Raw genomic sequence first — 13,195 nt, forward strand, 5'->3', positions numbered from 1 at the left:
CCACCAGATTGGTCAGGCAAGATCTGCCCTTGGTGAAGCCATGCTGGCTGTCTCGGATCACCTCCTTGTCACGTATGTGCCTTAACATGTCTTCTAGGAGGATCTGCTCCATGATCTTCCCAGGCACAGAGGTGAGGCTCACCGGCCTGTAGTTCTCCGGGTCATCCTTTCTCCCTTTCTTAAAAATGGGAGTCATGTTTCCTTTTCTCCAGTCACCGGGGACTTCACTGGACAGCCATGTTTTTTCAAATACGATGGAGAGCGGCTCAGCAACCACCTCAGCCATCTCTCTCAGAACCCTAGGATGGATATCATCCGGCCCCATGAACTGCCACACATTCAGTTTCATGAGGAGGTCTCGAACTTGTTCCACTGTTACAGTGGGACAAAATCTGCTCCTCTCATCTCCAACCTTAAGGATTCTATGATTAGCACATAAAAACAGTTTGCAAACACGTATCAGCTAGAATCCTGATATGAAGTTCCCACATAATGCAAGACCATTTGTCAACAAAATGACGTCCCTCTCTCCAGAGCAATTTAAATGAGAGGCTGGAAAATACAGAGATCACACCAGAAACCGTACTTAGTTGTGTTGAAGCAGTTATTCAAAAGGAAGTCGTGATTTATAAACAGCCCAGAAGGCTGGAAATGAAACACTGCAGTGATCAACCACTCATTTTCCTACGAACTTAGAAAACAGTAATAATAAAAAATAGGTGAGGGGGAAGATTATTCTCTGAATTGAAACAGCCTGAGTAAGCCTGTTCTTTAAACAGCATTATACGTTGCTACACACTGGGGGCAGGTAAAAAGGGGCAGCATGTATTATTTCTTACCTTGCGGAATGCTAGATGGATTTGTCAGATCAAATTCCTTCCTCTTCCCATCTTTCCTTAATCTAGTTTAGGAAACAATATCCTGCTGGTGCCACTGCTCCATTCCTTCCTTCCCTCCTCAACTCACATGCAAAGGCACAGGCACGGAGCCTCTCGTGCCATTCCAGCCCAGCCTTCTGAAGGGAGCTAAGGCAGCAATGAGACCCGTCTGAACTTCCCAGTGTTTTCAAGCTACGACGGCATCTCGAGCCGATCACAGTGACCCTCGTGGTCAGAACCATGTTTTATTGGAATGAACCACAACTGCAACATTTTAAAACATCAACAAGTCTCGCAGTGAGAAAACAAGAGATGAAACTGTTGGAAGCCAGTCTAGCCCTTTGTACTCCATCTTCGCAGGTGGAAGGGCTATTACCCCTAGGGCTGTTTCCACCCAGCACTAAAGCAGCTTCCTGCACTGCAGGAAACATCATGTTGCCCTGATTCCCTAGGCAGCTTCCTTCCAGTATCCCTGCAGTCTGTATTTCTGCACCCAGTTCTTCTCTTGTGCCACAAGTTTCTTCTCTCCTCCTGCTTTACGTTCTGATTCCCTAGTGCTCCGTTGCTTCCAAGGAATGAAAAGCATCTGACTGTCCAGCAGCACACATTTCAGGGTCTAGTAGCTCGCAGAAGGCAAACTGAGCTTTCCCACCCAATAAAAAGCACACGAACACATCCCAGCCACCACCAACCACACACAGAGCAACAACAACATGCCAACACTTGGCATTCAGATGTAACTCAAGTATCACCTGTTACACAGGCACTCTGACAGAGCTTGGAGAAACACCGGCTCATGAAAGTCCTTCCTCCCCTAACAATCTCATTTGTAAGCTGAAGAGGTGCACGTTAAGTTCTGCATGAACAGGCTTACTGTGGGTTGAAAGCTGGATGAACTGACAGGCTGAAATGCTAATAATTGAGTGCTCAGCACTCATTTGGCAACTAGAAATGTGCAGAATATCATTAAGATCAGTATCAGAGCAGACAATGTTCGGTATCTCCTGAAGCACTCTGGACAATGAGACAAACAGCAAATCTGTAGAAAATGCGAATTATAATAAAACTGAATAAAATAAGAGACAGACACTTAAACAGCAACTTTGGAGGTCTTGACAGGGCATCACAAGAACATTTCTTCACTTGAAAGGCCTTGGAGCACAGAGAAGGACAGCAAAGCTGTGAGCGGTACGGAACACGAGTCTTCTATGGAGCAGCTGAGGGAAGTGGGATTGCTGGGTTTGGAGGAGGGGAGGCTCAGGGGAGACCTTACTGCTCTCCACAGCTTCCTGAAAGGAGGCTCTGGGGAGGCAGGGTCAACCTCTGCTCCCAGGCCATTCCCAGGGCATGGCACCAGGGGATGGTGAGACTGGCTATCAGGAGACATTGCTTCTCCAGAAGAGTGGTAATGCATTGGAACGGGCTGCCCAGGGGAGTGGAGGAGCCACCGTCCCTGGAGGCGTTTAAGGAAAGGGCAGACACAGCACCGAGCAACATGGTTTCATGGGCAGCACTGGCGGTAGGTGGACGGTTGGACTAGAAGATCTTAGAGGTCTTTTCCAACAAGGTGAGAGTTTCACCTCCTGAGATCCCTTCCCACCAACGTTTCTATGTTTGCACGAAGATACAATTCAGAACTTAATGCTCAGGACAGCAATGAACTTGGCCATGACACACGCCATTTTGTTCAGGTGAATGAACGCTTGTTTTCACTCCCAAACTCAAAAAAGGATTTACTGATGTCAGAACTTCTCCTTACAGGTTCTTTATTCCTTACATGAGGAAAGACAAGGAGGTCTGCTTGCGTGTAGACAAAAAGTACCCTCAAGCAGAGAAGTCAAATTCTCAATACGTTACCACTACAATAGCCTCTGCAAGGTCATCATCTTTTTACCTATAATCTATAGCCTATTCCAGTATTGCCAACAGCAGTGAGACATATATAGGACTGAATGACAGTGAGAACAAGTTAGTTTACAAATAAAACAATCACTTTAGAAATAAGGAGTTGTCTCCCTACCTAGAAATATTCTGTGACATCACTACTGTGCTGCTCTGTACTTGTTCAAGCTTCTTGTTCTCAATTTCATCCTCAGCTGCTCGAGTAACGAGCCTGTTTGCAGTTTAGCAAGCCAACTTTCTTACTTAAAATTACCTGACTTTTTTGCTAGCCAAAGGAAAAAAAAAAATCAGTTTGATTCTGTGTCAGGATTCTTTTTCTGAAATATGCACATTGATACCCTATGCATCTGTATGCGCAACATGCACTCAGAACAAATACAAATGAATATAAATATAAATGAAACTGATGGGAAGATTTATCATCTGCCCTTACACCCTTAGAATATTAAAAACGCCCACAGTTTTTCCACACTCGGTTGATGTAAATAATGTTCATTTCTCCTACACATAAGTAAAGCCATTCTTAAACAGTACCTGCAACAGGAAGTGTGCAATTACATAGTCTGGCTGCACATTCACTGAGAAGTTAAAGATGTATACATACAAAATAACATCAAGATCACTCCAGATATTACAGAACAGTGTGAGTCATATCTACCTAAAAAAAGGATTCTTGGCATCACCAGTTTTGATTATTAATTTTGGTCTTGCTCATCCCTCTAGAGCCTGCCGAGCACGCTGATCCTTGCTGGAACAGCACCTAACGCACGGCCCCGAAGAGAGCCAGTTACAGATGAGGAAAGTTTCATCGTGTTTCAGTAAGTCAAACAGTGAAATAATCAGAGGCTAGAAGTGAGACTCAGGCTTGGCATTCGTAACTTTCTAGCTGGTAAATGAGCACTAAGTATTTCTGCTGGTAGAATCCTAGAATTGCTCAGGTTGGAAAAGACCTTCAAGATCATCAAGTCCAACCGCAACCCAACCATCCTGCCCCAACTCCAACAACCCACCGCTAAACCATGTCCCCGAGCACCACATCCAAACGTTTTTAAACACATCCAGGGATGGTGACTCCAGCACCTCCCTGGGGAGCCTGTTCCAGTGCTTAACAACCCTTTCTGGAAAGAAGTTGTTCCTGGTATTCAAACTAAACCTCCCCTGGCGCAGCTTGAGGCCATTTCCCCTTGTCCTGTCACCTGTCACCAGTGAGAAGAGACCAGCCCCACTCTCACTGCAATCACCTGTCAGGTATTTGAAGAGAGCAATGAGGTCTCCCCTCAGCCTCCTCTTCCCCAGACTGAACAGCCCCGTTCCTTCGGTCGCCCCTCAAACAAGAACTCAGCAGCACTTCTATTTGGCATACCACTGGGACACAAACCTCTACAGGCTCCATCCAGCAGAACACGGCTGCTGGGGAAGGTGCTGTTCAGTATGGCTGCAGGGATCAAACCTGGCTGCAGCGCAGAACTTAAAAAGCAAACGACTTTTTTCCCCCAATTAAATGCAGTTCAGCTATCAATTACAAAAGACAGAAGCTGATATCAAGAATTTACAGGAAACGCTCTCACATAGAAAGTGGTGCAGTGCCAGCTGCTCAGTGATGACAACAAAATTCAGTTCCTTGGGGTTTTTTTTCCCCGAGCCCATGCATGAAACAGAGTAAGGTTATGAAAAGGGTTTTGCTACAGCATCTGTGAAGTGACTGTATCCCACACTGTATGCTCATTTAAATTCCTTCATGTCACTCTGTGGAAGGGTTACACAAGTTTGCAATGGAAGGAATTGAAAACAGCAAAGCTTAAATACTTCCAGTACGGGGAAGCTGAGTTCGATCACGACATCAGTCATAGAATCATAGAATAGAATCATAGAATTAGCTAGGTAGGTTATCCAGTCCAAGCATCCACCTACCACCAATAACCCCACTAAACCATGTCTCTCAACGTTATATCTAAATGTTTCTTGAACACCTCCAGGGACGGTGACTCCACCACCTCCCTGGAAAGCCCATTCCAGCGCCTGACCACTCTTTCACTCTTTCAGTCTTTCAGTCAATTCCTCTCTGCAAGAATTGAAACATTTCACGTTGTTTTTAAGGTTCATTTTAGTGTTACATTTAAACTACTGATATATGCAAGCATTTCAGGAAGCATGAACACCCCCCATTGCTCCCCCAGACAAAGCCAGGAGGACACAAGCAAGGTGTGCTTACACTGGGAACGGGAGACACAAAGAGGAGGTAATAAAACTCCACTTTTTATTATCTTTGGAAGACATTCCGAAGGAAACCCAGTCTCCTTACCCCGTCTGCTCTATCAACAAAGAAGTACTCAGTCTTTGCCTTTTGTTTAAAGCGCACTGTAAATTTAAGAAGATGATGTACTACTGCTATTTAGCTGATCCCACTCAGCCCAGCCAGCACGCTGCTTTACCCATCTTATGCCGCACCTTGCTGTCCAAATACTGCAAAAAGACTTCACCGAGGAAGACAACTAATATGCACAAATGTGGATCAGATTCCAACTGCCTTCCTGTATTCCCTTCTCCCCCTTTTAAAAAAGAAAAAAAGGAAAAAGGAAATGTGGGCTAGCTGCAATAGCAATACACGCTAAGTGCCTTAGATAACCCTCTCAGCACACTTGCCTAACAACATCCCTGTTACCCTAGGTGGGATAGCAGTGGAGCTCTCCAGCACACAGATGAAGCAATGTCAGGACTGAAAGATAAAGCTGGGAATGGAATTAGGGTCTCAAATCCCCAGCAGGTCTGTAGTTGCTCAGTTATGCTTCATCACCTCAGCACAGGCTCCGAACTATCCACGAAGGATTTTCCACTTCCCACCTATCTGCGATCACTTGCTCTCTAGGGGCAGGGAGAAACACCCCTGTGTCAGCAGGTACGAGGAACAGAACTCTTACAACCAGCCATACACAATGCATGCGATTGGAATGTAAAGTGCCAGTAAAAAGCAGAAGGAAGAAGCTCCCGTGCTGCCCGTCCAGGCCTTGGAAAAGGGCCTTGTCTCCACCTTCTGGCGAGCCTTTTTACACACGGAGATTCCAGCGGTGAGAAGGAAAACAGGTCCTAAAAGTCAGATGAATGCTCACATTTATTCTATCAACGCCGAGAAGCAGATAGAAAAACAAGGGACTGCATTTTCTTCCTAGGCTGCACAGAACTCCTGCTCACAGAAGGAGAAAGCGCTACTGCAACCGCTTGAACACAGCAATGAGGCCGTGAAAACAAAAGCCAATTTAAGCTTCCAGTTTCAATGGGAAGTAACTTGTTTTCTTGTAAATAACACGCTCCTTTCGGACATCTTTAGGGGTCGATGAGGACTTCTTTTTTTTTTTATTGCATTTCTACCCAGCACTACCTCAGAAACATGCTGGAAACCCTTCCCAAGCAGACCACGTGTCCTTTAACCAGGCACTGCCCCACCTGCTTTAAAGCCATCGGCTGCCAGCCATCCAGCTCCAGTTAGGAACACAAGGCTTTAAGCACTGGAGAACTGCAAACCCGATCAAGTTCAATGATGTAACCCAGTGTTAAGTGCTCGTTTAAAACTCTCCAGCTTCCCAACTCAGCTCACTGTTACCAGCAGAGCAGAAAAGCGACTTCAGCCAATGTTACTTGCCACAGCAGGAGACCCACGAAGCCTTGAACAACTACAAAGATGCAAGGTACATACACACAGAGATGGAACACCAGATACTTAAAAACGCATCAGGACTCTGAGCTCAGCAGACAATTAAAAAGCATCAGAAGCCATTTATTAATATAAAGCGCTACGAAGCCAACCGGTTTCCTGCGGTGATTCTATCAATACTTGCCTTTTGGAGGACTGCCCTCAGCACTGCGGAGCACTTCAATTTCACTTGCAGAAAATGTTCTCTTCAAACCCTGGGGGTGACTCCTGCAGCTCCAGTTCAAGCGCAGGGTCCAAGCTGGCAGAGATTTTAGGCAGCATCTGAGCAAGTGCATAAGCTGTCTCAAAGTTCGCGTAACTCCAACTTGAACTTGAGTCCGGAAGAGGATTTAAGGTTATCTCAGGTGAGTGCTGGACTATTTGTCCATGGATGATGCTCTAAGAGAACTCTAGCTGTACTTAAGAAGACTTTTTTTCCCTGCACTGGAACAGGTTGCCCAAGGAGGCTGTGGATGCCCTGGCCCTGGAGGCATTCAAGGCCAGGCTGGATGTTGCTCTGGGCAGCCTGGGCTGGTGTTTTGAGTTTTTATTTTCCAAGAAGCACATCCCAGTTAAAAAGAAAAGGAAATGTGATGATTAGGACCTACAGTCTGGAGTGGCAGAACACACGTGCAGCAGTGACCTCGGATGTCAGAACCCACACAAAGCAAGACTGCTGTCCAGCACGAGGAGCAGGGCGCAGGGAAAGGAGCTGTACAGCTTGGCAGCTCAGATGTTTTCTCTCACATTTCTGACCAAGTAGGTAGGCGTCTATCTCAAGCACTTGAAGGGATCAAAACTCAAGAGGTTTCTCATTCAGTCAAGAGGAGTTTCCGGTCAAGAACCAAATTATTTGTTTGAGAAAATAAAAATAATTTCAGTATCATTCATAGAATTAGCTAGGTTGGAAAAGACCTACAAGATCATCCAGTCCAACCATAACCATAGTCATCCATGGCAGATTCAAAAGGAATTTTGACAAAAGACTGTAGGCTCCCTAAAACCGAAGTTAAGTAAGAAAACCAGCCCCAAATTCTGTGAAAGAACAAAAAAAAACCTGGAAAATGAACCCTGGTTCTCAGATCCCAAGAGTAAACCTTCACAGCATCTCTGTATTAGGGTTTCAGTGACTCCATTTTGGGGTTAAAGGCTTCCCAATGTTTTGCTTATGACTCCTCAGAAGGAAGGAAAGAACTCAGGCATTGAAAGTGTTCTGTTAGATGCAAAGACAGCTGAGTAGGAACTAAGGAGGCCCGAGAACAGCATTCCAAGATTTTCAAATATTATCCTGCTCAGTAGATACCATATTTGCTACTGCACTTTGGAAGACCAGTTACCAGAAAGAAGGAGTGTTTGTAAGCCTCTCCTAACACCCATTTTTGACTTACCTGCGCAAGTTCAGTGCTCACTTGCCATGTGGGTGTGATGTTAACGAAGCACGCTCACCACGGTGACTGTGGCACTGATGCTCACCAAAGTTCAAGTTGTGCTGCCTTCCATCAGGATCGGCCTTTGCAGTCTGCCTCCAGCTCCTTCAGGAGTCTCTGACGCAAAACTTGCTTTCCATCAGGGTCACATAAAGATGTGCCCATGCTTTGGTTCTGCACAGCTCTAATTGCTTTTCCTCTACTCGATGTTATTAGAATGATGGTCCCTATTTCACATGCAATACTTCCATGAACAACCAGCTAAACCCTCACCATATGTTCAACCATGCAATCCCAAGATATCACATAAGAAATCTCCAATTAATCCAATAGGCTTAAGCCGGTGTCAGGACACTAGAGCTACTTCTACAAGAAGAACATTAAGCAACGCCAAAGCCCATTCCCAAGTCCCGAGGCCCACAGGGAGCGGTGGGAGCAGAGCTGCTCCACGGCAGAGGTGAAAGCAGCGGGTGAGCAGCGCACAGGAGGAGCCCTCGAGGCCCAGGGCCCAGCCCTGCAGCACAGGAACGAACCAGGCAGAGCAGGGCAGCGGGCACAGCACCCAGCAACAGTCACAGCAAGCAGCGAGAAGGCGTCCGGATCCACGCAGGGAGCAGCAGGAACAGGAGATGGAGACAGAGACGTGCTGAAGCCTTTGCGGTCCCAAGTCTAAAGCTACAACATCGGCCCAGTGACAGGACTTGAGACAGGTAAACCTATGGAAATAGGCCCTAAGTAGAGCTGCTAGACCAATAACAGACAGGGAGGCTGGCCACAGTAAGTGAACCCTACGCTGTGAAGTCCTGCCTTCCAAAACGGCTGTTGGGAACGATCCCAGGGCCCACGCAGACTCCCAGACCATTCCTGGAAGTTGCAAGGGAAAGTACTATTTGTCCCCAGCCAAAAGCACACCGAGGACCACTTGAACAATTCAGCTGAAAAGATGATCTCACATTACAGTGCTGGAACCCGTGCCAGAACGTTATTTGATTTACAGCAGCAACATAACCTGGGACCATAACGTATTACATTTTCATGCTTATTAGGATCAGATTTCTTTTCAATAGATACTGACATTCATTGGAGTGACTCAAAGTAATACATCGATTCTGATTTTAAAGCAAATCATGTCAAGGAAGACAACAGATTTCCCCTTAGAACTGATCTAATGAACACGCTACAAACTAGCCCAGCACCCAGTTAAACTGTACCTGTCAAGTTTGCACCTTCCCCAGTTTTGTTACTAAATCAGATACAGCCACTATTTACACAGCCTTGTCCTATAATAACGCAGCTATTATTTTTCCCCTAGAAAACCAATCTATTTTACAGGTTTCCAAAGAAGTGCTGTAAATGATTTTGTGGTTTCACTTCCTATCTGTTTACAGGAGACCACAGATGAGATTCAGCAAGTGGAGTGACGAAAGAATTCAGAAATGTGTGAAAAAAGTTGAAAAGCAGGATATAACGGGTATGTGGCCAGAGGCTGAGCTCAGGTAACGAGCCACAACGCACTGCAACACCGGTAAGAGTAATTACCGTGTAAAGTTATCGTTCGGGGCTGAAATCAAACTCAGATTTAGGAACGCTGTCGTTCACGTCGCACTAAAACCAGCAAGGATTAAAGAGTGTATTTGTACTGGGTGCTCAAGTGGCAAGATATTGAGGGCTGCATTCCTGAAGGTCGTACCTGTTTCTTCCTCCTCCCCACGGCTGAAGAGCCACGCGCTGCACGCAGGAGACAGCAGATGGCACCCATGGCACTTGGTAAGCCCACAGCACCTATCTGCTGATGTCCTCCAGCTCACGTACTGCTGAGAAATCACAAAGTGTTTTTATTTATTGTCCCAAGCAGGCATGAATAAGCTCCATTTATGACTGTTTCGCCCATCTTCACTATTAAGGTGTACTGCTGCAAGTAGCCATCAGAAGGAACAAATGGAACGGTGCTTTCCACATTCACGACTGTAACCTTTATTTCCAGGCTATTTCAAGCCTATCTGCAGGCTTTTTTTTCCAGACAGGATGGGTCTGCGTGAGAATCCTAGCTTCAAATCTTCTCCCCCAACCTTATCCTACACACTAAGATACGGCTGCAAAAAGAAAGCAATTCATGTGGCACGTGAGGCTTAAAAGAAGTCGAACTGGAATCCAAAGCTTTTCCTAAAGATCAGCATCACAGGATACCGACACAACCCGTGTTTTATTTGCTTGGTGTGAATAGCAGCCTACATGCTACAAGAAAGCAAATACAGGAGAGCTGAATGTCCTTCAAAGGGAAGGAAAGGAGGGAGAGCAACAACTGCTGATGCAGTAGAAGGAAATACAGGGTAGCTACCAAATATTTCGAGGAGACCAGCCTCTCCAGAAACTAGAATCACAGAATCATTAAGGTTGGAAAGGAATCACAAGAACTGTCACCCCATCTCCGCCATGCCCACCAAACCATGCACTGAACGTTTGCAGTGTTTATAAACGGCACCAAATCCTATAGCAGTTGCTGCCCAAACACGGCTTTCAGCTTGTGGAAAGTTCTGAGGATCCAGTGCCTTGTTCTGTGTGTGTACAGATCCTGCCCTGGTCAGGCATTCCACCAGAAAGCAGTTCCTGCTCTGCTTTTCACATTGGAATCATTCTCATTCCAAGCGCAGATCAGTAAAACCTTACTAACAAGAGGACAAAAAAAAAAAAAAGAATGGGCTGGAAAATACAGATTACACTGGGAATGCAAGTTTCACAGAAAAATCTCATCTTTTTTTTGTAATGTATACTCAACAAATACCAGACAAGAACTCGATTCTGAATTAGATAGAAGAAACGCTGCTGAACACTTAGGACAATCTATTTCACATGGTTGCTCTCCTTGGCTGTACACATCAATCTGCTCACACTGCTTGGCACACAAAGCCCACAGTGCAGCAGTTTCTGGACAGGCCGTCCGAACTGGGCTGCAGCGATTGTTACCTCCATGAAAACTTGTCAGTTTAAATACATACAAAAGACTGAAAGCATCTGCGCATCTCCAGTAAGGAGTCAGAAAAAAGCTCAGTCATCCAGCTTCGTTGGTAGCGGATTAAGACCGTTAGTCACGACCGTGAACGCATCTCTGGGAAAGACTTAAGAGAAAATACAGGCTTTCACATTTATTCAAAACTGGAATAAGGGCGAGCAGAGATTATCTCCCTTAGAAACGCTCCAGCCCTGGCTGTGGAACACGTGTCCCCTTCGAAGTGCAGGAGGAGGGGCAGCAACCTGGGTGCTCCCACCAGAAGCAGCCGCAGGGCAGATCTGCAGCTCCAGGTGCAAGGGATGAGGGGATGTGCAGAACGGGATGGAAAGGAAGGGCAGCCTGACGCTGCTCTGTGATACGTTTTTGCAGCTTCTGCTGGCAGAAAGTAAAGGAATTTCAAACTGTCTGTGACCAACACCTTTAAGGCAGACAGGGAGAAGCAGCCATGCACGTGTATTGGGAGGAAGTGGATCAAGAGAAACGCAAACAGAACGAGTCTACAGGGGGCTCACACCATCATTCTACGACCTGAATTCTCTCTATGCTTATCAAACACAGATTCTTAAGCAAATCCACCCGAAAGCTTTGTAAAGGCAAGAAAGTGAAAGAAACTAATGTCAAAAGAAGGCAGTGCGTGGTAGAGTACATTAAACATGCTTGAAATGGCACAGGAGCTGCCTCGGGGCTAGAGCCCGTGCTGTGACAAAGCTCTCTGTTCATGGGAGCTCATTCATGTACTGGAGAAACAAAAAATAAAAGAGCCCACTCATTTCCAAATGGACGTAAGGCTGATCCGGAGAGCCCTGCGCCTTGATGCGGCACAGCCTGAGCCAGCCAGGCTCCACTCGAAGGGAAGGGAACAGGGAGCTCAGCCCCGGCGAGCTGCTTCCAGTCAGGGATAGCACAGGGATACCCAGACCAGCACTCCGAGCAGTCGTGACGAATGGGGACGGAAGAGATGTGCTGCCTGTTGCTCCCCGTGGCTCTCAGAAGCCAGCCCCACAGTGCACACAAGTTGCTGAGGTATTAAAGGGGCCAGCCCCCATTCAGAGAAGGGTGGACCCCACGTTCTCAGCATCTTTTAGGCTTGGTGGTTCTGTTCTTCCATTGTAAGCCAGTCACCCGCTCAAAACCAGGAGGGAACTATCAAGACTTCTCTGCAACATCAGTTACAGTAACATTAAATGAAAGGTTTCTAACTGATTGCGTGCAGCAGCCTGACAATCTCCTCATGCTTTTTAGGCTAATTGCAAAGCCGGTTAAGAAACAACACGCTCTGATTTGAATCCACCCTGCTGCTATGTAATAGATGCCTTCATTACTCCCTCATCAAGGACACTGTAATTTCTCATTCTCATCCCACTGTCATCCTCACCTCCAGCTCATTTGTCTCTACTGCACGGAAAAGGTTTCTCTCATCCCTCTGAGACATACCCATTACAGTTCCCATATTTGCAATGCCTCTGCTTCTGTATTAAGTTTCAAAGCACAGGGCAGAAGTCATGTCATTCAAGCAGGGTAAAGCGCCGATAAAACGCAATCAAATTACAGTGAGAGAACCTACATCATTACAAGTAATCACATTAAAGCAAGGCAAATTTAAAAAAAAAAAAAAAAGTGCAAGATACTTCGTTTCGAAAACCATTCACAGACTCGTACCGCTCAGGAGACGAAGAAGTGGAACAAAACCTGCAGCAGACAGAAGCGTGGCACTCAGCAGCAGGCCTGTTCCAGCTCACACTGCCTGCACACTGCATCCCAGAACAGCCACGGAGAAACCCCTGCACTACTGCAGCAAGTGCTGCAACTCCTGAAAGCAACAGGGATTCAGGTGGCACAGGAGTGCTGTTAAATGCACAGAAGCAGCTGTCAATTCCTTCCACCTTGATTCAGCTCTGAATCTGCTCTCTCACCTCTCTGCTCAGACCCGGTGTGGAATTTGTCTCCAGCAGCGCTGCAGCCTTCGAGCTGCTGGCTCTTTTCCGAACATTACGTACCCTGAACTCACCTTCTGCTATCCCCTGTTTTTCAGCACTACTTGCCTTTTCAACCTTTCGACCTCTGTGAAGCGTTATTTATTAAGTACATTAAACTCTGGTCCAGGATTCTTAACTTTTCCTATGAAACATTCGAGAAATTCCCTTAATTGGTTAGAATTGTAGATTTACTATTTTGAATGCAATTAAGCCAGAACGTAGCTACTTTGAGTGCAACGTCTTCATGCATCAGTAATGAAGGCTGACCTTCATTCAGAAGCCTTTTCCTTGGGCCAGAAAACTGATATCAGAAC

The 13,195-nt window shown here is 46.1% G+C and overlaps 1 protein-coding gene across 1 annotated transcript in view; it reads right to left on the reverse strand.

The window, feature by feature from the left end:
* RCAN2 (regulator of calcineurin 2) overlaps positions 1 to 13,195 on the reverse strand; it is a 79,940-nt gene that overhangs the window by 49,821 nt on the left and 16,924 nt on the right. The window lies entirely within an intron of this gene.

This window comes from Numida meleagris, chromosome 3 (genome assembly GCF_002078875.1).
Source record: "Numida meleagris isolate 19003 breed g44 Domestic line chromosome 3, NumMel1.0, whole genome shotgun sequence".
Taxonomy (NCBI): Eukaryota; Metazoa; Chordata; class Aves; order Galliformes; family Numididae; genus Numida; species Numida meleagris.